The sequence below is a fragment of the Mirounga angustirostris genome, unplaced genomic scaffold (assembly GCF_029215605.1).
Source record: "Mirounga angustirostris isolate CCGP_5_RB_7025 unplaced genomic scaffold, mMirAng1.0.hap1 SCAF_16, whole genome shotgun sequence".
NCBI classification, from domain to species: Eukaryota; Metazoa; Chordata; class Mammalia; order Carnivora; family Phocidae; genus Mirounga; species Mirounga angustirostris.
In genome coordinates, this window is record NW_026991724.1 from 30,259,238 (window position 1) to 30,286,038 (window position 26,801).

Below are 26,801 nucleotides of genomic sequence, written 5' to 3' on the forward strand. Positions count from 1 at the left end.
AGAGAATGAATTATAGCTCAAAGTGGCTTCCCCTTCTCTGAGTTTCCCCTTATCACTTGATCAGCTTTCCAACTGTTTCTAAAAGGGAGGAGCAAAAGGTGCTCCCACAAAATTAAAAGCAATACAGTGGAGGTAAGGTCAGGAAGTTGTACGTGATATGTCAAATAAGTGAGACAAATAATAATGCTATGGTCTCATGGGAAGGAGAAATCCCTAAGGGCTACAATGACAAGAGATGATCTTATTTGCAAGGTGGAATTTGACCTGAGTATTCACAGACTGGTAAAATTCGGGGGTAGAATGGATGGGAGCGAAGCCCAAACAAGTAAAAAGAAACATGGTGTCAGAAGATAGTTATAAAATTGGAATGTGGCAACGTATATTCACAAAGTAAGTGTAAAAAAGCTAAATCTTCTGTCATGTAAGAAATCTGTATGGTTAAGACAGGTTAATCATCTTAAGACCACAACAGCTACAAAACATTTAAAAGGTTATAACAAAATCATTCTGTCTCCTCAGTGTCCATAAATCTCTTCTGATTCCAATTTTGGCTTTCAAAGTTTTTCAAACACTTATGACAACATTAGTTTCATAATTCATTTTCACTCTAACCAAATGCTTTAAGTTTCCATATTCTTACCAATGTTCTGTATTCACTATACTGATATATGATGGAATTTCCCCAGTAGATCTATTATTTCAGTCATTTTTCCTTTATACTTTAACCTCTCTAGGATTTCATTTTTGTCCTCTATTTAGTTGACTTTTTCTCCCACTACATTTATATGAGTGATTAACACACATAACCCTTCAGAATATCTAAAATGTCACATGTACCAAAATTTTTAATTATTGAAACTTCAATAGATTTTACCTCTCAGTCTGTAATGCTTCTTCAGTTCCTACCTCCTAAATTTATACATTAAGCCCTTCCTTCAGTTCTATCTGGTTTCCATAGGTAAACTGCCAAGGTCTAGTTTAATGTCTTATAGAAGGCATTCAGTTACATTAGAAAAGGGATTTGGAGTTAAAAGTCTCTAAAGATACTTCCAAGTTCAAAATTCTAGGATTTTATTAAATTTGTCATGAGCTTTTTTTTTTTTTAAACACTGCTTTCTTTATTCATACCTGCCCACTTAAGCTTATTCTTTTAAAAATGTTCTTTTAAGGTAAGACCAACTATACCTCTATTTGTTCCAAAACGTCTGCCTTTTCTTATACTTAAACCCAGGCATAATTTTTATATTTCAAAGGACAGATCTAATGGGCTCCTCAGAATTGGAGAATTGTAAAATTCAAGAAAACTTGGGTTCACAGAGGTTAAGAAATCTGACTATAGCTATACAGCTAGTAAAGTGACAAAGTCCTGATTCTCTCCAATCAGAACTCCTTCCAAGTCAAGAAGGCTTTACTAGTTACACCAGCACAATTTTTTTCCCCCTAATGCTATTTCTTATGTCCTTAGGACATCACCTTCCCCTAGTTAATCAATCACAAGGTTTTTATTTTTTAACTCTACAACACCCACTCTCCTGAAACTGTTCAGAATGACAAACATAACTCTATCAAATCTGGGAGGCAACTACTTTTTCCCCCCAGAGCATTTCATGTTTATATTATATGACCTGTAGTTTATAGGAAACTCACCAAACTACTAATACGTTGTAGCACACTATAGCTACTTAATGTGAAGTGTCTAAGCAATGGAAGCAGAGACAAAGTCTTGGAAGATACAGAATACATGTTTAACTTGCTTAGAACAAGTATTTATCCAATATCTATCATACGGAAGGTTCTGTGCTATTAGCAAAAAGTCCCACTTAATTTCAAGTTCTGTAAATCTAACAGCAATGAAGAAACACTATGTTCATCCTTTTGCACTGAAACCCCCTCCCCCCAAAGCTAAAACGCGCGCGCGCGCGCACACACACACACACATCCCCTCCCTCCCTCCCTCCCTCCAAAATGTGGAATCCCCACCCTCGACCGGGTAAGTACCTTCTGTACATTTAAGTGTTTGCAGACCTAGCCGTTTTTTTTTAAAAAAAAGTACCTGTACAATCATGCACAGTTTAGGTAGAGTAACATTACACAAGGTAAGCCCTTTTTTCTGTTCAAGATCCTGGTCGGTTAGGTAGAACTGGAGTTTGAAATCAGAGAAAAGGAAAGGTGAAAAGTAGCATGCAAAACTGAGAAACTAAATTGTGATAGTGATTTTATTAACGAAATAAACTTTATTTAATACGGGGCAATCCTTAGGTAGTTATGAGTAGTTCATATAATGGAGAAAAGTCACAGTAATGTCAAATCCCAGACTCCCAGGAAAGTAACTGTGTTAACACTGTTAATATCACAATTTAAGAAATTTTTTGGTCTACTTTGTTCTGAAAAGTTTTATTTTTCTTAAAAAAAAAAAAAAAAAGGCAAAACAGAACCAAAAAAGGAACAAACAGAAACCACTCTGAGCTGGCGACTGCGACGACAGGCCAGTAAGACACCCAGGCTTTCCGGGTCGTGCTTGGCTTTGGGATGGATGTCCGCGAAGACAGCTCTGGAACCACCCATCACGTCCCACACCCAGAGCCCAAGAAAGCGGCAGCAGCCGCGGGGTCCGGGCCCCGCTGCAGACGTGGAGAGGCCCTCGGGGCTGCCCCTCGGGGCGAAGGATCACAGGGAAGGCAGTGCGGTCGTAACCCGGCAGGCAAGGCCCGGGAAAGCGCCAGGGGCGTCCCGGGCTCGGGGACACCCAGCGCTCGCGCCGGACGCCCTGTCATGAGTCACGGAGGCGAGGAAGCAGGCGGGCGGGGGAAGAGGCTGCAGGATGGAGGGAAGCCCGACCCTCGGGAGGCCCCGACCTCGCGCGGGGCGGGGAAGCGGAGCCCTGCCCACCCTGCCCTCACCTCCGCCCGACGCAACAGGCGCGGCGGCCAGGTCCCGACCCCAGGGTCTGCGGGCCGGAGGGGGGGTGCGGGCAGCAGCCCGCAGCCATGACAGGCGCGGGGCGGGCCGCGAGCGGGCTGGGCCGCACGTGCGGGCAGAGCCCCGTCCCCGGCCTCGCCGCGCGCCCCGCCGTCCCCGGGCGCGGGCCCCTCACCTCCGGCGGCGGCGGCGCGGCCCGGCCTGCCCCGACCCCCCCCCGGCCGAGCGGCGGCGGCGGCGGCGGCGGCGGCACGTACTCACCGCCGCTCGCTGGCTCTCAGGCTTCGCCATGACTGAGGCGCCCCCGCCGCCCCCCGCCTCGACCGAGACTGACACGCGCGGCTGTCCGGGCGGGGGCGGCCTCAGGCGACCACCCGGCTGACAGAACCCGCCCCCGCCTCTCCCCACCAGTTGAGCAGCGACTGCTGCCCCGCGGTGCCCCCGGGCTTCCTCCCCGCGCCTGGGGCGGCGGGTGGCAACGGCGGGCGGCGGCGGCGGCGGCGGCACTTACCGGCGGCGCGGCCAGGCCCCCCTGTCAGCGCGGGGCCGGGAGCGAGAGGAGGGAGGAGTGAAGGGGCACCGCCTCCCCCGCGCCGCCACGCACCCGCCTGATTGGCCCAGTTCACTCCCCCAGCGCGACCCCACCAGCCCCTGCGAGCGGCACTCCGGCAGCACCGGCGCGCCATTTGCATATTTGTGCCCGCGCCGCTGATTGGCCGGGGCTCGGAGGGGCGGCTGTGACCGCGGCCGCTCCAGCCGCCGCTCCTGCCGCGTCGGGCGACCCGGGAGGGAGGATCCCTCTCCCTGCTCCGCTTCCCTCGCGGCCCGGCCCGACCCGGGGCGGAGGGCGGCGGGAGGCGGGGTCGTCGCCCGGCTCCAACATGGCCCCGCCGCACCGCCGACCCAATCGCCGGTGCGGTTACTCCCGGAGCCCAGGGCGGTCCCGGGGCGGGGAAGTGTTGGGGCCGGGCGCCCTCTGGCCGGAGCGCGGCGCAGTGCAGTGGCCCGGGCTCCCCTCGCCGCCCCGCCGCGGCCGCCACGTCAGGCCGCGCCCTCGCGACGGCCTCTCCCCTCCCCGCGGCCGCGCCGCCACGTCAGGCCCGGCAGGCACGCCCCGGCCGCGAGCTGACCAGTGGCGGGGTCGGCGCCGAGGTCACTCACGCTCTGGGCGTCTCTCCGCCAGCCCGGGGCCAACCGGGAACTGAGAGGGTGTCCTGAACCTCCCTTTTCAAACGGCGTGGATTCGGACCCGCGTCCTCCTTACGCTCTGACACCGCCGTGACACGCGCCGGTGCTGTAAAATCGGGAGCAAGGACAGTGGCGCCGCGATGATGCAGCGATTCAGCCCAGGTGCGAAGCACCTGCCATGGAGAAGGCGCCAGGCTAAAGAGAGACCCAGCCCCAAGTCCTGGTGTAGAGAGCGAGCGAGTGCGCACCTCAAGTGGTGGAGAGCTGGGGCCGACACCTAGTCTTCCCGGCGTTCAGGCCCACGTTCTGATTTGCACAGCTATTAAGGGAAAGAAAGAACAAACCGGGGGGGGGGGGGGGGGGAGGGCATTAGTCTAGGAGCAGGTGGCCTACTAGAAAACCACTGTCCAACGAAGGTGTGGGGACACCTGGCTTCCCTCTCGCTCTGTCACTAATTAACTGTGTGACCTACATTAAATCGTAACATGTCCCAGGGCCTCGGTTTTCCCTTCTGTAAAATGAAGAGGCTGGACAAATTTTCTAAAAGCCTTCCAGCTCTAAAATTCTATGGGTCTCTTTCAGGCTCTGGGCTGGCTTTAATGCCTAATTAAAGCTTTAAAATCCATATGAGAATGAGAGATAGACAAAATAATGGGATGTCAGGACTTCACTCTGTCTACCTTATGTTTGTTGGAAACTGTTTAACACCGTTTCAAATCCACTGTGGGTGATATTTAGCATTCATTCACCTTACAGTGGACAGAAAACTCTTGAGTTTCAGACTCCACAAAGAAGCATAGAGCAATGTCACTGGGCTTGTTTATGCCTGACCAGAAGGTAATGGCTGCGATATACAGAGTGCTAGTTTACCAGGTAATTTCATTCTTTATATTCCCCGTGCAGGCCCTCCAGCGTGGATCAACACAAGTCTATTTAGCTCAGATATTGAAGGGGCTGGGAGGGAACCCTGCTGAGAGAGAAGTTACAGTTACAGCTTTGATTCCCCTCAAGGATACTTAATAACAACCACATACTAGGATAAGAATGCACAGAAACAGTTCACCCCTGAGCTCCCTACACCACCTCTTATTTGAATACTGCTTTCGTTTGCAAATTCAACCTGTGGAACCGAATTTAAGGCCAGTAACATCTCATTTAGAGATGTTAGAGAATAAGACATTCCATATCTTGTCTAAAACTTTAGCTACTTTTTACAGAAATTTTCTCCCCAAGAAAACTCATGTTTTCTTGAATCTTTGAACATTACTTACACTTGGTGATTAAAGAGCATCATTATCATTATCAGCGTTATTGTATTCTATTATGATCAATGAATGCCCTCAGAAGTATGTAGACCTATTTTTCCTTATGAAAAATGGCCTCTAGAAAGCTGTTATTATTTTAAACTTACATCCATCTTTTTCTATGTCTTGTTCCTCACTACTGGACTGACATTTCTCTATTTTTCTACCTAACAACCTTCTTTCCTTTTTTCCCTTTCTTTCTTTCTTTTCTTTCCTTCTTTCCCTTTCTTTTTTCTTTCTTTCTCTTTCTTTTCTTTTCTTTCTTTCTTTCTTTTCTTTCCTTCTTTCCCTTCTTTCTTTCTTGTTTCCTTCCTTCCTTCCTTCCTTCCTTCCTTGATGCTTCTATTCTATGAATAGACACTGATAAACTTTTTAGTTTAGACTCTCGGGTTTTGAGTAATGATTTTCTGTGGGATTCTCTTGTGGGTTCAGTGCGTGATTTTTTGTGACATCTATTTTGACTGTTCAACTTATTTCTTAAATCTCAGTGGTGTTCTTGGTAACTGAGGTTTCTGAATATATGGACTCTGGGTGCAAAGGATGGCTCTAAGTCCCAGAATTAACAGGCTGGATCAGTCAATACTACCTTCTGCAATTTTTTAATTAATTATTTTTTAAGGTTTTATTTATTTAAGTAATCTCTACACCCCATGTGGGGCTCGAACTCATGACCCTGAGATCAAGACTTGCATGCTTTTCTGACTGAGCCAGCCCGGTGCCCCTACCCTCTGCAATTTAAATGAACAAAAATCAATTATCATCAGTAACATCAAAATATAGCAACCCTGGCCTACCATTTCTGCCAGGCAATGGAATGTCCAGAGGGCGTGGTGGCAATGCTCTCCAACTCCCTGTATCCCACTCTAGAGGAAAACTGGCTCCAGTCCTATCTAGTGCCTCTCACACCAAAAAGGTCCTCTATTTACAGACACAATGATTCAAGTCACCAGAAAGCCTGTGCTATGACAAAGAGCGGTTCTTCACACTCTGAAGGAAACATTCCACAAGTCCAATAGGTACCATTTCTGAAATTTAGTTAGTCCTAGGCAGTGTTAAGGGCTTACGTTTATTATTTCATTTTACCTTCCCAACCATTCTATAAGGAAGGGATGATTTTCCCCACTGTTCAGATGAATAGGGTTCAAAATCTTGCCCTGCTTACACAATCATTGAGTGGCAGAGGTAGGATTCAAACTTAGAGCTGGCTGGTCCTAAAGCCTGGAACTCTTAAGCATTACACTATATCCCTCCCTTCAGCCATAGTTTCCAATTGCATGTTTAGCAAGCAACCTCTTGGTTATGAATTTGGCATCTTAGAAGGGGGAACTGCCCTACAGGCATTTTGGTTCAGGACACCAAAAAAGAAATACCCCAAAATGCACGTACATCAAATGATATTTCCTGGCAAGTTTGAGAAATATGAACCAGTGCTCTGGCACCTGTTCACTTTTGGGGGAAACTGATACACTCAAGATCCTAAAACTCACCTCAGACCTGTTAGAATGGCTATTATCAAACAGACAAGAAATAAGTGTTGAGAGTAACAGAGAAAAGGGAACCCTTGTGTACTGTCGATGGAAATGTAAATTGGTGCAGCCACTATAGAAAACAGTATGGAGGTTCCTCAAAAATTAAAAATAGAACTACCAAATGAGCCAGCAATTCCTCTTCTGGGTTTTTATCTGAAGAAAACAAAAGCCTTAGCTTAAAAGATATCTGCACCCCTCCCACCCCCGTTCACTGCAGCATTATTTACAATAGCCAAGACATGGAAATAACCCAAGTGTCTACTTTTTTTTAAAGTTTATTTACTTATTTAAGTAATCTCTACACCCAGTGTGGGGCTTGAACTCACGACCCCGAGATCAAGAGTGGAACGCTCGCTCTTCTGACTGAGCCAGCCAAGTGCTCCCACCTAAGTGTCTATTAATGGAGAAATAGATAAAGGCAATGTGGTATGTATACACAATGGGATATTATTCAACCATAAAAAGGAATGAAATCTTGCCACTGCAACAACATGCATGGACCTTGAGGGTATTATGCTAAGTGAAGTAAGTCAGACAGAGAAAGACAAATACCACATGATCTCACTTATATGTGAAATCTAAAAACCCAAAAGCCCCACCAAGCTCATAGATACAGAAAACAGACTAGTGGGTGCCAGAGGATGGGGTAGTGGGTGGGAAAAATGGGTGAAGGGGGTCAAAATATACAAACTTCCGGGGTGCCTGGGTAGTGCAGTGGGTTGAGCGGCCAACTCTTGGTTTCGGCTCAGGTCGTGATCTCAGGGTTGTGAGATCAAGCCCTGCGCTGGGCTCTGCGCTCAACACAGAGTCTGCTTGGGGTTCTCTCTCCCTCTCCCTCTCCCCCTCCCACTCGTGCTCTCTCTCTCTCAAATAAATAAATCTTTTTTTTTTTAAAGGATGATATTTATTTGAGACAGAGAGAATGAGAGACAGAGAGCATGAGAGGGAGGAGGGTCAGAGGGAGAAGCAGACTCCCCGCTGAGCAGGGAGCCCGATGCGGGACTCGATCCCGGGACTCCAGGATCATGACCTGAGCCGAAGGCAGTCACTTAACCAACTGAGCCACCCAGGCGTCCCAATAAATCTTTTTTTTTTAAAAAAAAGATACAAACTTCCAGTTATAGAATAAGCCACAGGGATGTAATGTATAGCATGGTGACTATAGTTAATAATACTATATTGCATATTTGAAAATTGCTAAGAGAATAAATCTTAAAAGTTCTCATCCCAAGAGGAAAAGAGTTTGTAATTATGTATGGTGATGGATGTTAGACTTTCTGTGGTGATCATTTCCCAATGTATACAAATACTGAATCGTTACATTATGTACCTGAAACCAATATATGTCAATTATACCTCAATAATTTTTTCAGAGGCCTAGAACTGCAAAACTAAGCATTAGACCTATCTAAGTGAGACCTGCTGAAGTGATGCCCACAGAATAGTCAAAACACCCTTGAAAAAAAAAAAGACTGAAATGAATATAACACTGTATGTTAACTACACCGGATTAAAAAAAAAATCCTTTGGGGCACCTGGCTGGCTCAGTCCATACAGCATGTGACTCTTGATCTCAGGGTTGTGAGTTCAAGCCCTACACTGGGGAGAGAGGTTACTTAAAAAACAAAAAATAAAAACAATAAAAAAATTTTTTTAAATCCTTCAAAAAAAAAAAAAAAAAAGGACTCATGCTTCCTGATTTCAAAACTTACTACAATGCTACAGTAATCCAGACACGGTGGAACTGGCATAAGAATAGACATATAGATCAATGGAATAGAATTGAGAGTCCAGAAATAAACTTTTACATTTATGGTCAATTTATTTTCAACAAGAGTGCTAAGACATAAATCGAGAAAGACTACTGGATATACAAATGCTAGAGAATGAAGCTGGATCCCTACCTTATAACATACAGAAAAAATAAATCAAAAGGGATCATGGACCTAAATGTTAAGAGGTAAAACTATAAAACTCTAAGAAGAAAACATAGGAGTAAATCTTCAGGACCTTGGGTTAGGCAATGGTTTTGTATACAGTACATGGTACCACAGCATAAGCAACAAAAGGAAATAAAAATTGGGCTTCATTAAAATTAAAGCAACCAAAGAAAAAATTGATATATTGAACATCAACATAGAAAAACTTCTGTGATTCAAAGGACACCATTAAGAAATGACACCCACGGGTATTATGTTGAGCGAAATAAGTCAAACAGAGAAAGACATGTATCATATGATCTCACTGATATGAGGAATTCTTAATCGCAGGAAACAAACTGAGGGTTGCTGGAGTGGGGGGTGGGGTGGGAGGGATTGGGTGACTGGGTGATAGACACTGGGGAGCGCTGTGAATTGTGCAAGACTGTTGAATCACAGATCTGTACCTCTGAAACAAATAATGCAATATATGTTAAGAAAAAAAAAAAAGAAGAAGAAGAAGGTAGCAGGAGGGGAAGAATGAAGCGGGGGAAATCGGAGGGGTAGACGAACCATGAGAGATGATGGACTCTGAAAAACAAACTGAGGGTTCTAGAGGGGAGGGGGGTGGGAGGATGGGTTAGCCTGGTGGTGGGTATTGAGGAGGGCACATTCTGCATGGAGCACTGGGTGTTATGCACAAACAATGAATCATGGAACACTACATCTAAAACTAATGATGTAATGTATGGGGATTAACATAAGAATAAAAAAAAAAGATGTACATTCCCAATTAAAAAAAAAAAAAGAAATGACACCCACGGAATGAGAAAATATTTGCAAATCATACATCTGATAAGGGTCCAGTATCCAGAATGTATGAAGACTTCTTACAACTCAACAATAAAAAGACAAATAACCCAACGTAAAAATAGGCAAAGTATTTTTAAATACTTTGAATATACATTTCTCCAGTGAAGATACACAAATAGCCAATATGCACAAGATGCACAACGTTATTTATTAGAAAAATGCAACTCAAAACCACAATGAGATACTACTTCACACAGGACAGCTCTAATAAGAAAGGCAGACAATAACAAGTGTTGATCAGAATGTGGAAAAGTTGGAACCCTCATACATTGCTAGTAGAAATGTGAAATGGTGCAGCCATTTTGGAAAATAGTTCTTCGAAAAGATACACAGTTATTAGATGACCCAGCAACCCCTCAAAATGAGAACACGTTCACACAAAAACTTGCACACAAATGTTCATGGCGGCGTTATTCATCATAGCCCCCAAATGGAAACAAACCAAATGTCCATCAACTGATGGATGCATATACAAAAATTGTTTATCCATACACTGGAATATTATTCAGCCATAAAGGAAGTTAGGTCCTGATACATGCTACAACATAGCTAAACCCCGAAAACATGCAGGGTGATCAAAGCCAAATACAAAAGACTACATGTTGTAGGATTCCATTTATATAAAATGTCCAGAATAAGCAAGTCTACAGAGACAGAAAGTAGATTAGTGGTTGCCAAGGGCTGGGTTGGGGGGAAGAGGATGAAGAATGGAGAGTGATTGCTAATAGTACTTTTGGGGGGTGATGAAAATATTTTAAAATTAGTTTGCGGTGATGGCTGCACATCAACACTAAAGTGTGAATTCTGTGGTAAGAGAATACAATCTCAATAAAGCTGTTCAAAAAAGTGATGCCTAGCCAGCAACTTCCAACTTTGTTATAGTATTATATACATTAAACCCATATATATGGGCTGTGTGTGTATATATTCATTTACACATGCATATGAACACATGTTGAGACAAAAAGAACAGATATATTTTATTTTTAAAAAAGATTTTATTTATTTATTTGGCAGAGACAGAGAGCACAAGCAGGGGGAGCAAGAGTGGGAGAAGCAGGCTCCCCGCTTAGCAGAGAGCCCGATGCGGGGCTCAATCCCAGGACTCCAGGATTATGACCTGAGCCTAAGGCAGACACTTAACTGACTGAGCAACCCAGGTGCCCCAGAAACAGATATATTTTAATTACTTAAGCAGCGAATAAATTTTTTAAGTCTGAAGATTTCTGATAGTGGCACTGTTATTTCTCATATTGCGCTTGCCAGTTTTGTGACTTTGGTATAATTTACATGCGTTTAAATACTTACACCATATATGTGTACAAGGCTGGGTGCAGTGTCAGTTATGGAAGGGATGACTATCCCCATATAAATAATAAACTCTTAATAATAAATGTGTCATATAATAAATATGAAAAAATGTGTGTATAGAATATCTTCTCGCTCATCTTTATTGACATTCACTTACAGGTTGAGGCACTAAAGAAAATGTTCTCTCACAGACCAATGATAAGTACTTCTAAACGTTATGGTATGCTTTTTTAACCTTTCACACATTTTATGTCGATTTAAATTTAAATTTTTGTTTAAATGTTTTATGCCCCATTATAGAATATAACATAATTTCCATCTTTCTGCAATAACAAATAGTAGCTTGAAGAGCTCAGACACATTTCCAGTCCAGGAAAAGAATTTGAAAGGAACTTTAGTTGGTTCAGCAGGGAACGAAAACTAACTTCATATTATCCTCTGGGAGTTGTGAAATCTCCTTAACTCAGTGAAGAACAGAGGTTCTTTTTAGGACAGGAGTGAAGGACATCACTAGAAAGCTCTTTAACCTTCTTTTTCAGGCTCTTGTTCAAGCAAATAGAAAAGAAGGCTAGGTAAGCTTTCAGCTGTAGCTCAAAGCACCTCCAAGATCATTTGAAAGGGTGTTTAGCACTGTTTTCAGATCTGGAAGCTGCTACTAATAACAATATCCAAAGGATATGCTTTTCAGACTCCCACTCTTAGGCCTATTTAATCAGGGACGGATCTTAGAGCCTCTAAGTTTGATCTAGTTTATCTTCTGCATTTAGCCAGGAATATACTTCAAAGCACGATCATGCCTGATGGTTCAAATCTTCCATGGTTCTGCTTTTACAAACAGTTGCTTCTCCTAATCTTAAAAGGTCTTCAGGAAAAAAGAGGTTTTGCTGTTTTCCATGATAAGACATCCTTGCTCATCCTTGAGCATCTCCTTCCCTCTCTTTGTGAGTCTGCTTCTCTTTGGGTAAGGCAAGCGCTCCTGGAGAAGTTACTTCTAAATCAAGTTTGGAGGGATCAAAGGCATGCAGTGGAGCTGCTACTTGAAAAATGAGTTCATTCAACAAATATTCAAAGAGTATCCGTGAAGTGTCAGGTCCAGTGCTGGGTGCTGGGAAGTCAATGAACAAGACAGACGCAGTCCTCTGGCCTCATGGCCAATCATTTTATGATGTAAGTACCCACTAATTAATTATTTTTATTAACTTTGCTAATACTTAACCTTCATTTACAGGTACTGTAATTGTTGTGCTTAAGAAACCATGTGGATCTCTACCATATAACTGAAGAACTGATGGAAACCGGAGACATGAAGATGTCTAATCAACTGGCTTGCTTTATAGGCATTAGGGGCATCTTATTTCAAGAAGAAACCCATCCTGATGCAATTTAAATCCATCTTGTCTTGTTTAAGCTTTAAAAAAGAGAAAACTGTACCAGGTTTCCTCTGAATATTTCTTGACTTGTTTTTCTCCATCTGTATTCAGTCACCATCTTTCCATGATCCCATTGGCTGTGTTTCATGCTCCTACTTATGGCATGGGAAGAACTTATAAAACTCTTACTGTTAGAAATAAAAGAAATCCTTTAACAATTGCCATAGTCTTTTTTTTTTTTTAAGAATTGGGTAAGTTTTGGGGCACCTGGGTGGCTCAGATGGTTAAGCATCTGCCTTCGGCTCAGGTCATGATCTCTGGGTCCTGGGATCAAGTCCCACATCGGGCTCCCTGCTTAGCTGGGAGCCTGCTTCTCCCTCTCCCTCTGTCTGCTGCTCCCCCTGCTTGTGTGTTCTCTCTCTCTCTCTCAAATGAATAAACAAAATCTTAAAAAAAAAAAAATTGGGTAAGCTTTTCCTTGCCTCATGAGAATTTAAGAAGGGCTATCTTTCCCATTAAGATAGCCTTTTAAAGCACTCCTATTTTATTAAAGCATCATTATGATCTCTTATGCAAAACATTTGGAAATTATTGAAATTCTTGGACGTTTTGGTTGAGGATATATATTAATCATAGTTGTTTTCTTTGCATTGAACCCCATGGTTGTTTTATAGAGGATGAGTAACAACATGGCAACCAGGAAAATTAATTCCAGGTTATATGATTGAAAAGACAATTTAAATTTAATAGAGAGACCTCAGAAAGTTTGGCTAAAAATAAGTGTTGGGGTTCCTGGCTGGCTCAGTCGGTGAAACATGCGACTCTTGATCTTGGGGTCGTGAGTTTGAGCCCCACGATGGGTGTAGAGATTACTAAAATAAATAAATAAATAAGCTTTAAAAATAAATTGGTGTAGTTCTTTTCTCTGGTTGCCATTAGGTGTTAAGAAGTTAGTGAGCTTGCACAACTTAAGTAGAAGTCTTGTGTGAAAATGAGGAAGGGAACTGGGTCTGTGTTTCTTAAAACAAGAAAGTCATAGAAATATCTAGGTCTCCTACAGGCACATAGTTGATTTCCCCAGCCTTACATATATCTGACAAACATTCTGCCTTCCAGAAAGTTTGGTTGGGTAGAGACCCCAAAAATACTGTGTCAGAGAACCGAATGCGTTCTGAAATGAGGCAAGTTCTGCACACTGACAGGCTGCATTCAGTTGATGGTTAGCAACAAGATAAAAGACTAAAGAATTAGGCCAAATCCTCTGGATATCAAATGTATAATTGAATTTTTCCTTTTTCATAGCTTATCTCAGTGTCATGTAGGACTGCCGAATTTTTTCTCATAGTCAGCAATTTTTGGTTAATACTGCGGAGCCCTCTTTGTCCAGTACACAGTACCCTGGCTCCCGAAGGATACTTCTCTTTGTGTTTCCTTGGCAGAGTGTGTCCTATTTGGCAAGAACATACTGAGTGATCTGTGTGAACTATACGAAATGTCAGGCTGGCTCACTATCTGCCACTCGTCTAAACGAAAGTGACTGCAGTCTTTTCTGTTCCTCAAACACACCACCCTCCTTGTCTCGGGACCTTTTCACCTTCTATTCCCTCTGCCTTATCACTGGCTCCCCTTAGGTCTTGCAAAAATGGCTTCTCAGAGAGGCCTTCCTTGACCCCCTAGTCACAGTCGGCTTCCTTCTTAATACTTATCACGGTCCTGTTTGCGTGTTTATTGTCTCCGCCCACTAGAAAGCAAGCATCTGTTGGTAGAGACAGGCTATCTTGTTCTTGGAAGTATTCTCAGCACCTAGAACACAGGTGCTCAGTAAATGTGTATTTTATCCTGAACGAACTGTTCACCTAACATACCTGTAATGTGCTGGCAGAATAAATTGCTGTCACTGGGGATTATCCCGCCTGGGTTTGAACAAGACACTGGAAGCCTCTATCAGAGATTCTCAAACCTTACTGCATATTAGAATCACCTGGGAGGAGCACTTGCGTAGCTCAGTCGGTTAAGCGTCTGCCTTCGGCTCAGGTCATAATCCCAGGGTCCTAGGATCGAGCCCCGCATCGGGCTCCCTGCTCGGCAGGAAGCCTGCTTCTCCCTCTCCCCCTGCTTGTGTTCCCTCTCTCGCTGTGTCTCTGTCAAATAAATAAAATCTTAAAAAAAAAAAAAAAAAAAGAAAGCCATACACAAACCCTTCACTTAGCTGTAGAAGTCAGAGGCAATCAATCCATCAGTCAAGTATTTGGGCTGCAAAGCAAACAAAAAACAATGCTCCCAGAAGAGGGAAGTATCCAAATTCCATTCTCTTCTCTGGAGGAGAAAGGTAGTAGTGGGCTCAGAAACACTTGCCCATATTTTTCCTAATGGCGAACTCTAAACTTTAAGACCTTACTTATAATTGGGACCTCTACTTTTTTTTTTTTAACGGAAAAACAATGGTTATTGATGTTTTTCTCAAACAATGCAATTAATAGGCTTTTTTTCTTTATTTTTCAAAATCACCATCAGAGATGTTAACATAAATTAGGTCGATGCTGAAAGTCAATTGGTTTCCCCTCCAGTTAGAAAAGTCAAATGACTATAATAAAACAGAGAGGACACACGATTAGAAGTGGAAATATCTGAGTTACAGTCCAGGCTCTTCCACTGGCCAAGTGAATGAATGATCAGCGATTTTTCTTGCCTATGAAATGAGAATCGAGAATCGTAACACCTCTGCTGTCTGCTTCCCTTGTTGTTTTTTCATAAACATTCCCTAAAAATGTTACAGTATGCAAACGAAAAGTACTGGTCTTCTGTCTTGTAGGTGAGCTTTTAAGAAAAAAAAAAAAATTCCAGTGGTTACAGTAATCAGAAACACTGATCTAGGTTATACAGAACAAAACAAAAACCTGTCCACAATCAATGCTTGCCTTGTGCCACATTCTTGGCATATACCCACTACTAGGGAAGCTGAATCCATTAGATCAGAACGGTAGGTAGATCAACAAACATGGAAAGCAATCTCCTTTGCAGCAGGGGAAATCTCCTTTGCAGCAGGGGAAACTCGGCTCAGCCAAGTGCAGAAATAACACTGAAAAATCCACTTACTCATCCCCAACAGTCTATTTCCATCCCCAGATCCAAAGTTCTTTCATTTCCCAAGGATGATGTCCAGACTGTGGAAGGGACTATTTAAATTCAGAGACCCTCCTGTCAGTAAAGATCAGGGCAACAAACTTGAATAGCTCTGAGTTCAACAAGCTTCCACTCAAGGTTTTCAGTAGATGAGAGGCTCTGGGAAGTTGATAATTGACAGCAGTTTTGCTGTTGATCCTAGGACAGCTTAAAACACCCAGAAGTCCTGCCTCCTAACTTCTCAAGGCTAGAAATAACCTTAGAGAGATTATCTGGTTGAGAATTTGCTGGGACAGGTATGGGTTAAAAACTTGTGTGATCCAGGTAAGTCTTTAACCTCACCTCGCCTTAGTTTCCTTATTTGTCAGTAAAACAGACATAAAAACAGCTCCTTCGCAGGATTAATAATCTGAAGCTTAGTGGTGATATCCATAAAGTCAGCACCTATTAGGTTATCAATAAATTATAGCTAGTTTTTAAAAGTCAGTTGAGTGATTTTCAAACTTGTGAAACGTTGATATATTTATCAAATCATGTGAACCACGCAGTTTTTCAGTAGCTAATGGGACTATATTGTATATGATCAAGATAATATCGGGGCGCCTGGGTGGCTCAGTCATTAAGCGTCTGCCTTCAGCTCAGGTCATGATCTCAGGGTCCTGGGATCGAGCCCCGCATTCGGCTCCCTGCTCTGCGGGAAGCCTGCTTCTCCCTCTCCCACTCCCCCTGCTTGTGTTCCCTCTGTCGCTGTGTCTCTCTCTGTCAAATAAATAAATAAAATATTAAAAAAAAAAAGATAATATCACAAAAAGAACACATCTGTTCACCAAAACAAAGAAAGAAAATCCCCCCAAACGAGCTATTGAGCTGGATAATGTGTCCGAATCTCCCGTCTAATATTTGTTGGCTACTTGTTGATTTGATTTATGCCTGAGGTTGAGCCAACAGCAGCAACTATAGCCAGACAAACAGTGGTAGGCAAATGGAGGAAAGACCTATCGTTCAGATGAACTGCAGGCCTCATAGTTCGCAAACCTCTACTAATAACGCTTTATACTAGAGCTGATAAACTAATTCAGTGATTTTGAAACTTTTTTGAAAGCAGGAAAACTCTTCAAGAAGTTTAATTTTTTAAAAAAATTTTTGGCAGAATCTCAAGAGCTGTCCACAATCCCTGCTTGGCGGGAAGCTCAGAAAAAGCAGAAGCCCCAAAGAGAAAACAGAACAAAGGCTGAGCTGTATTTCTGCAAGCCCTGAGATCCTTCCACACTTCCCCACCCCTCACAGACATCACTGAAGTCTTCGTAGGCTTGGAGGGACACATTTTGAAAACACTTAAATCCAGCCCCTCATTCTGCAGATAAAGAAATTAAGCCATGAGAGGCTGAGACCTACCCAAGGTTGCAGTGAGTCTGTGAGAGAATCAACAGTAGGACCGAGGCCTGTGGCTTCTCAGCTCAGCATTTTCTCCCTCCACCAGGACTACTCAGATGTGATTAGTTTTTCCAAAATAACCCACTGGTTAAATAGATGAGGGAGAACCTTGAGATAAAGGGGTCACCTTGGCAGAGGTCAACTCCCTAAAAAATTTACCTTCTCAAACTGTCAGGTTGATCAGTTGTCCCTCCTTTGCCCACCTTTCCTACCATGTTCCACTATGTACCAAAATTATCTGTTTATAGTAGAGATCAATAAATTGGCCTGCACAGTGTGTCCCACTACCTTGAATTAGTTGCCAACATTTAAAAATCAGAAGGTCTTGTCTAAAAATTTGGATTTCCACCTTCTATTGAGACTGAGAAATTCTAGTAGCACTGAGCTCTCAAACTCAGTTGGTCACAACCCCAGGAGTTGAGTACAGGCATGCACTCTCCCATTTGTCATACTCCCCACTGGTCCCCACCTGCTTGTGGCCACTGCTGTCTGTTCCCTACAGGTATTGGAGTTTGTGACCCATGGTCTAAAGCTTATGTCTAAAGAAGCATTTTTGAGAACTGAACTTATAGGAACAATGGTAAACCGAGGATACAGCCATAGGGGACAATCTAATTTCAAAAAATGAGGTGGATGTCATCATAAATGATGCTGCTTTCCTGCACCGATTAAAGAGGAAACTTTCACAGTTTCCTGACTCATTTATTTTCTGAGGGCTGTTAAATTAACCATAGACTAATAGAGTTACCAGTCCCAGAACCACATTCCCATGTGTCCCTAGTCACATCACTATCTATGGCACAACTCCAAATAACCCAAGCCCCTCAGGAGCTGCATTATTAAACCCCACATCAGTCTGTTCCTGCATCCCAGGGCACCTCACTCAGCACTATGGTGAGAAGGACCTGGCTGAGGGCCCCAGGACCATTCCCGGGACTGGGGGCCGTGTGGCCCCGGTAGGAGACAGGAGAGGGGTTCAGTCCTGCTCTCCAGGAGTGGCAATCCAGGCTCTCCCAGCAGGTTCCTACTTCGTCCCTGCACTTCCCCAAATCTGTTATCTCCACACACACCTCCTCTGGCCCAATCACCTCGCTCTCCTCCCTCCTTAGTATTTACAAAGGTATCAGATAAACAAGTTCACCCAAAGCTTTCCAAAGTTGATAACTGTATATTTTTACTTTAGCCTTTTAACCTAAAAGTGTGTGTGACCAATAATAGAATTCTAGGGATCGTGATTAGTAGGTGGAACGAACAATTGGAGATTCAAAAGGCCTTCCCCGCAAATTAGTGCCATAGGGTTTATTTACTTGACCCCAAGAGCCACCTTTGTATCATTCCCCTCCTCCAGGACTTTGTTCAAACAGTACTTTCTCGGTGAGGCTTTCCCTAACCACCTTAAATTAAAATTGTGACCCTCCTCCCTCCACCCCACACTCCCTGCTTCATTCTTCTCCATATCACTTAGCTTAAGATGATACACTTACTATCTATGTTTTACTTACTTTTTCCTCTTCCTTCACTAGAACATAAGCTCCATGGGGTAAGGATTTCTGTCTGTCCCTCACATCTTCAGTGCCATGGCAGTGCCTGGTCCATAGCAGATGCTCACTAAAGGTTTGTTAAATAAATGAACTTGTCAGGCCCAAGCCCCAGGGTGACAATTACTTCAACAGTCAACAGATACAAAGTAGGGGCGCCTGGGTGGCTCAGTTGGTTAAGCGTCTGCCTTCAGCTCAGGTCATGATCCCAGGGTCCTGGGATCGAGTCCCGCATCGGGCTCCCTGTTCAGCGGGAAGCCTGCTTCTCCCTCTCCCACTCCCCCTGCTTGTGTTCCCTCTCTTGCTGTGTCTCTCTCTGTCAAACAAATAAATAAATAAATAAATAAATAAATAAAATCTTAAAAAAATTTTTTTTCAGAGATGAAATATATTCTTTAAGAAAAAAAAAATCTAGAATACATGTAGGGTAGCCCATCTGGGAAGCAGGACACTGAATGAGATGATTTTTTTTTTTTTTTCCAAAATGCTACAGTATAACCACACCGTAGGTAAGGTGTGGGGTGTGGGGTGTGGTGGTGGTGTGTGTGCATGTGCTTGTGTGTGTGTGTGTGTGTGTGTGTGTAGCAGTTACATCTTTAACTAGATTATGAACCTTTGTTCTTTGCTTCTGAGCTAACAGTGATGGAGTTCAGTTCTTTATCTGAAATGTGTCCTAGTAAATATACGTAATAAGACCTAATTTGAAAACGAAGCAGAGGATGCTCCTGGCTACTTAACTCTGCAGCACTGCCTTCCTGCTGTGCTTTGGGAAAGAGCTGTTTATTATGGGCTTTTTGTTGGTATTTATACCTTTTTACTCTGCTTCTTTAAATTCCTCAACCAGGGGGCGCCTGGGTGGCTCAGTTGGTTAGGCAACTACCTTCAGCTCAGGTCATGATCCTGGAGTCCCGGGATCGAGTCCCGCATCGGGCTCCCTGCTCAGCGGGGAGCCTGCTTCTCCCTCTGACCCTCCCCCCTCTCATGTACTCTCTCTCTCTCTCTCAAATAAATAAATAAATAAATAAATAAATAAATAAATAAATAAATAAAATTCCTCATCCAGCACGCTTGGGAAACTTTGATTTATTTCCCAAAGACAAACATTATGAAACCTGAACTTTTGGTTCAAGGGTTCTAACCTGGCACCAAGGTCGGCAGGCAGATTGACTGATGGATCCCAGACCAGCTTAGATTCAGGCTGGCAAAGTGTCTGCGCTCTGGGTACTGAACTAACAGGCCCATGTGCTGAGTGGAAGGGGGCTCAGAGCAGTGAGAAACAGACCACTTCAGCAGTCAAAGCTTAGATTTTGGAAAAATTCTCTTGGCAGAACTCTGGAAGGAGGGGCAGCCCCTTGAAGACTCATATCTAACAAGGAAGGTATTTCTTCTGTGTGGGCTTTAGCAAGAGTGGATGTACAATGAAGTGGTATATAATGGAGGGAAGCGTTAGTGAGAAGGGAAGAACATGGAGTAAGTTAAGAGTCAACAGATCTGGGGCGCCTGGGTGGCTCAGTCTGTTGAGCGCTGCCTTCGGCTCAGGTCGAGCCCCGTGTCAGGCTCCCTTCTCAGTGGGGAGCCTGCTTCTCCCTCTCCCTCTGCCACTCCCTCTGCTTGTGCTCTCTCGCACTAATAAATAAATAAAATCTTAAAAAAAAAGGTCACTTTTTTTTTTAAAGATTTTATTTATTTATTAGAGAGACAGAGAGAGAGAGAGAACACAGAGGAGAGTGAGAGGGAGAAGCAGGCTCCCCATTAAGCAGGGAGCCCGACATGGAGCTCGATCCCAGGACCCTGAGATCATGGCCCGAGCCGAAGGCAGACGCTTAACTGACTGAGCCATTCAGGCGTCCCATCATACGACCTTAATTTTTGAAGTATGAGTAGCTTCCTTTATAAAATGGAATCATGATCACTGCCTCACCCACTTTCCTGGGTAGTGGTGAGGACCAAAACACAAAAGGGGATACAAAGTATTTTTAAAACCACAAGGCACTAGAGAGGGGTGTTAGGTTAATAAATATGAGACAAAATATCTTTTGCTGATCATGATGAAGTTGTCAGAGGGGGCAAATGTGATCTTGAGGGCCAGACATATCAGAATGTTCTAGTCCTAACCCTTCATCTGCTGTGTGACATAGGGCAAGCCCCAGGACCTCTCTGAGCCTTAGCTTTTACATTGCAAGATAGGGTGAATGCTGCCTACTTAATGAGGAGGCTCTGAGAATTAAGTGGAGCAACCTGTCTGAAATAGCACACAGAGACCTCACAAGCATGAGCTCCCTTCCCACGTACCCTGGGTAATGAATCATGGTCTCAATCAAAGGACTCTCCATTCGCTGATTTACTTCATTCATCCAACTCTCTGTCATCTGCTCAATTTTTCTGGAAGTCTAAAACTGTTCTAAAAAGTAAAGTCTATTGATTTTGTTATTTATTGAGCACAGAGGGCATAGTGATTGGGAAAGGGGGACTCTGGGGCCAGACTGCTTGATTCTGAATCACAGCTCTGCCACTTTCTAGCTGGATGACCTGGGGAAAGGCTTGTAACAGCTCTGTACTTCAGTTTTCCCATCTAGAAGCACGATGTAAATTTGTGCTATTAATATAAAACCATAATTATTAGACATTGTACTCATGGGAATACAGTGGTGGACAAGACAGTGCTTCAGTGAGGTACTCTGCAATCACCTACCATTATCTTCAATGGTAGGCCCGAAGAGGTTAAGTTAACTCCAAGGCCACTACCACTGGTTAGTGAAGAAGAGTCAGGGAAGACTAATCAGGACTAGTGAGAATTCCAGAATGCAAGCCATTTCTCCACCACCCCATGCTGTGCCCCCAGATTCAAGCCTGGAAACGGAAGAGTCCTGGATGTACCAGAGGAGATTCTGGAAGCTAGAACTGGTCCCATAAGTCTGCACATTCCTGACCTCTACCCTCTTTCTACATCCCATCCCTTACGGTGCTGTTCTTGCCCGGCTACATATGGATCTTCCTGCACAATTGCAGATTTGGAGTTCACGGTGGCGATGACCTGAAGACACCACATCCCCTACACCACTTGCATTTCTTTTGTGCTTATGAATCCTAAGCACGAACAAAGATTGGGTCTCTCGGAGACCTACTGTAAAGGGGCAGATCCGGGTTTGGGGGGTGGTGGTGGGCTGAAGAGTATACAATGCTGGGGGCTCTCTTTAGGAAAGGAATACATGAATTCAATATGAGGGACCAGACCTTGGAAGGGACACATGTAAGTGAAGCGTCCTGAAGTTCAAGCATAATTAGCTTCCTGGTAAATCCAGCTCTGCTCCTATAGTCACTGAACTTCCTTCCTCCCTTCCTCCAGTCCTTCCCTCCTTCAACCCCTCATCCCTTCCATCCAGCTCACTAGCCCCTACTCTGATGTCTAGCCTCCACTGTGCACCAGGCAGTAACTTCATAAGTTGACATTCTGATTTAAAAACAGGACTTTGCTCCACTCTGTGGGTTTTTATCCAAGTCATGATACACGCATAGCTTTTCTTGATCTAAAAGAAGAAAACGATGTACAACTGATCTGTGGGTGACGGGCAAACACACTACATGGGGCCGTTAGACTTGGTAGACCCCCTGGAGCCAGGGGCTACGGTTTTCTATTTATATTTGTAAACAGAGGCAGCCTCTTCTATGTTTGGGACGTCCAACAAATAAAATCATCCTCTCAGATGGGGAGTGGGGAGGGGCTTAACAATCTAGAGACAAGAATATCACATAGCTATGCATAATTCTGTTTAATTGATATAATATTTTTACACACATCACCTGATCTAATGCTCACACTATCTGATCTAATGCAATTTTATTTATACATCCATTAAGACAGATTGGGGACTGAGGCCTAGAGTGACTTGCCGAGGTCACAGAGCTACTCACTGGGAAAGTCAGACTTTAAAGAATGACTCCAAGTTCAGCGCCCTTTCTAATTCGACAGGAACTGCGATCTTCAGTTAATACAGCTTTGTACAGGCTCGATGCCCAAGGATGAGGCTTAATGTTTGATTCTGAACACTTCCCTTTTAATGCCTTTCCTACAGCTCCCCCCACCCCGGTACCCCCCACATCCAGAGGACACAAAGACTGCCCAGGCAACCATGGCACAAAGAACCCATAGACAAAGTCAGTAGAGGCCATTTTGTGGATAATTTGGGGACAAGAACATGTTCCCTGCTGGGGGGGAACGTTTTCTTGGTGGGGATGATCTGGATGAGTCATCAAGGTTTATGCTACCATTTGCATGGTTTCTCCCCTCTCCCCTTCCCTGTGGGCAGCAGCGTCACCCAGCCCTGGAGGGAGACTACATCTGTCCCTCCCTGCTGGTCCCCAGCAGTCTGTGCAGTCAGGGCCTGGCCCAGAGCCACGGAGCCCAGAGCAGGAGGGGAGGAAGCGTGTCTCCCAGTAGCTGTCAGCTTTCCCAGCTAACTCTCACCATCCCATCCGCCCCCGCCCTGCACACACAGCCTCCAGCCTCCCGACTTTCCATTTTCAGGCCTGTCTGGTGTTGTTCTGGTTCTTGGAGTGGGACACCCCCCGCCCCCTGACCAGGGTGCCTCATCTGCAGCCTGGGGCTGCCCTCAGCGACACTCGGGCCCCAGGCCCACTGGCCTGGCAAGGCCCTCTCTCTCGGGACAATTAGAATCGGCTGTAATGGAGAGTTTGCAATATAGGTCAAGGTGCTCTCAGAAGGGCCCAGGGGAGGATCACCTGACTGGGAGATGGGTGACTCAGCGGGAAGGGGAGGGATAGGAGCCGGAATCTCCTGGCCCGCAGGGCCTGCAGGAGGAGGTCAAGTTGTCTCTGGCTGGCTGCCTGTAGGTCTGGCTGCCTGTCAAGGGCAAAGGAAGAAGCTGCTGGAGACAGAAGGAGGGGTAAATGACCTCCGGTGACCTATCTAAGGTGGCATCGAAATCCCTGCCAGAGTGGCCTGTTACCCTCCGTGCAGCTGACGTCACTCCCAGGTCAAACTGTCTCTGTGGCTTGTAAAGACCTAATTAGCTGCCTCTCCTGCCAAAGAGGGAAATCAAATGAGCAGAATGCTCATCACTCCAGACTCCGTCGACCCAACAGCCCCCCCCCCCACCCCCCCGAAAGAAACCAAAGCCACCGGCATCTCCTGCAAAGGCAGCCATCCTTCGGAGAGGCGATTCGGGGTTTCCCCCCAATTAATTTTGAATATGAGACTCACTAGCCCATTTTTACATCCCCACACGGCCGGGGCCTCCTCCGTGGCGGTTTAGTTGCTGCAAGAGCAGCTGCTCTGTCTGAGCCTCACTTCCTCCGGCTCCAGCTGCAGGTTCTTCCAGGCCAAGCGGGGAGTTTCCTCCTCCTCGGGCTTTCAGCCTGGCTGGCCGGCCACCCTCGCCTCCCACCCCCCAGCTGCTCACCGCCCTCTGTGGGTAGCGCTTCTGGGACTCCCTGGTTCCATGAGTCAGAGCCAGGCTGGAGACAGACAGCAGGCTTCCTTGACTAAATCAGCCTCCTGCCCTGCATGCCACAGAGGGAAGCTATAATTACCCATTTGGCCCGGCTCTGGGAACTGAGCCACAGACGCTGGACCAGGAGGGATGGTTCCCGACTCCTGCATTTATCTGGTGCACCCCAGTCCGGAAAGAGGAATAACAGCCAGGGGGGCAGGCCTGTTACACATCTGTCAGACGCTCTGCGTGCACGTAATGAGGTGTGCTGGACCTGGACACCAATGGACACAGCTAGAAAAATCGCTATGTTCAAGCTGCCAGGAATTTTTTGTTTTGTTTTGAAGAGCCTCCTGCCTCATTGCCAAACAGTCTCATTTGAGGCGGGCTGCTCATGGTGGATGCTGGTTTTTAAGAGATAAAGGAAAAGGCAATGCAACATTGTTTTGGATCTTCGGGACTGTTTTATCCTTCAGGTGTCCGGGCACGAAATCTCAGGCCCCCCAGGCCGACAGAAATGTTTGAAACCTGAAACCTGAAAAAACAATTGGCTCCAAAATGAAAAATAAAACCACAAAATAGCACTGGTTCACTCACTCATTCATTCATTCACTCACTCATTCATTCATTCCCAGAAGCATACATTTATTCCATTCATTCAACAAATATTTGTTGAGCTGCTTTTTTGTGCCAGGCACAATCTTAGGCACTAGGGATACATAAGTACTAAACCCAGGAAAGATACAGACAGAACTAAGTGGACAAATATTCCTGCCCTGTGCATCAATAGTACGATACAATAATAAGTAAATGATATGGTATGTTAGAGAAATAAGGGTGATTGATGAGAGAAAAAAATAGAACAACGATTTTAGGGGAATTGTTGGTAAAGGAGGAATTCATAACATCTCATGACCTTTGAGAACAATTTATACACTAGATCTCTCACGCAGCGAGAGTTCTCTGCCTGCGAAATAATTGCCGAGATATTTTAGCCAGTCATAAATTAAATGAGTTACATGTGACTAGAGTAAGATTATAAAAATCCTTAAGCTTTGTTTATAAGCAAATTGTGGGTACATTTTAAATATATTTGATAGGAGATAAAAAGCGCTACAGCATCTGACCCTGCTCCTGGTTATGGGCAGGTAAAGGCATCATTCAAGTATTTACAGGACCCCTCTAATAGAATAGGTAAGGGCTCGGGTGTTAAATGCCAAGGTTCGGATCCTGGCTCCATCATTTACTACTTGGGTGATTCTGGGAAAGATACTTAATATCAGTCCCTCATCTTTCATAGGGGAGTAATATAGAATCTACCTTCTAGGGTTTTTTGAACAATGAAATGAGATAATAAAAGTAAAGAAAGGTATTTGTTAGCATAGCACCTGGCACTTAGTAAGCACTCAGTAAATGTTATCTATTATTTTTGTTGTTGTTTTGATGGTGATAACAATGATAATGATGAGGTACCAGGCCCTGTATTGGCTACTGGGGGCCCAGAGTTGAACAAGACAAGACAATGACATGATCCCAATTGGGAGAGGCTTTGCAAGCAAACTGTGCTTCATTAAATCCTCCAGGCTCCCTTGTGGGGTGATCCCCACGTCACTGCTGATCATTATAAACCATACTTGGATAGCCAATAAAAATGAACAGACCACAATGAGATACCATTTAATAACCTTTCCGTTGGAAACAATGACAAAGTCTGATAATGCCAAGTGTTGGAGAAGATATGGATCAATAGGATCTTTATATATTTGTTGGTGGTGGGATTGTAAATTGTTACATTCACATGGTTTTCCAGGAGGCATGTGCAAGAATGTTCAAAGTAGTGGAAAGCTGGTAACAACTCACACATCCAGTGACAGGAGAATAAATACATATGGAACATTATAGAGATGCTTATAATAGTGAAGGCAAATGGACCATAGCTCAATGACACAGTATGGATGAATTTTAGCAACATAATATTATGAGAAAAAAATATTGTAGTCTTCTGAAGACTGTATACAGCAGAATATTCTCTTAAGTAAGGTAAAAACATGAAATCTAAACAATATGACCTTTAGAAAAATATAATAAAGAAGATTTAGAAAAGCAAAGGAATGGTAAACTCAAGATTCAGGATGGAAGGGGGGGCACCTGGGTGGCTCAGGTGGTTAAGCATCCGACTCTTGGTTTTGGCTCAGGGTCCTGGGATGGAGCCCCACATCAGGCTCCACGTTCAGCAGAGGGTCTGCTTGGGATTCTCGCTCGCCCTCTTCCTCTGCCCCTCCCCCTGCTCTGTCTCTCTTGCTCTCAAATCAATCAATAAATCTTTAAAAAAAAAAAGATTCAGGATGGGGTGAGGGAGGCAAAGTGATGGAAAGGTTAGGAACACACAGGAAGAACTGGGTGGTGGGTTCACAGGTGTTTACCATATTATAATCAAATAAGTAAACATAGATAAATAAATAATAACCCTGTGCAAGGTCTAACTGAAGATGAAACAATGTCATTTATCAAAGATCATGAATAATCCTGTATGCTTAGATTCAATAAGAAAGAAAACAGAAATCTACTCTTGGGATAGGTACAGAGATACCTAGGAGGGTGTAGGCAGGTCAAGAGAGAGCGCAGGTAAAGGACTCTAAAGAAGTGTTTCCATAAGGATTAGGCAGAGGTGGCCTTGGCGGTGGGGACCCCTTCATCAGTCACGTGTTGCTGTGCAGGTTCAGTACTATCACCTGAGGTCAGAGGGTAGGCATGAGCTGTCATTGGGATGGGGTCAGGGAAATGCCCTGGCTGAGCCCTATTCAGGTCCTGGGTCTCTCCACGCAATGGCTGGCCCTCAGTGC

General features: G+C 44.4%; 1 protein-coding gene across 11 annotated transcripts in view; it reads right to left on the bottom strand.

Annotated features, from left to right (window-relative positions):
• The window catches only part of CHD9 (chromodomain helicase DNA binding protein 9), a 222,601-nt gene that overhangs the window by 167,972 nt on the left and 27,828 nt on the right, over positions 1-26,801 (bottom strand). For 7 of the 11 annotated variants that reach the window (XM_064580408.1, XM_064580407.1, XM_064580406.1 and 4 more), the window contains exon 1: positions 3,431-3,568. The exons of 3 other annotated variants lie outside the window; for them this stretch is intronic. The gene's annotated coding sequence lies outside the window, so the exon portion shown is untranslated. Of the gene's footprint in view, positions 1-3,180; positions 3,410-3,430; positions 3,569-26,801 lie in introns of those variants that run through there. One more of the 11 variants, XM_045891119.3, reaches the window with a different exon arrangement.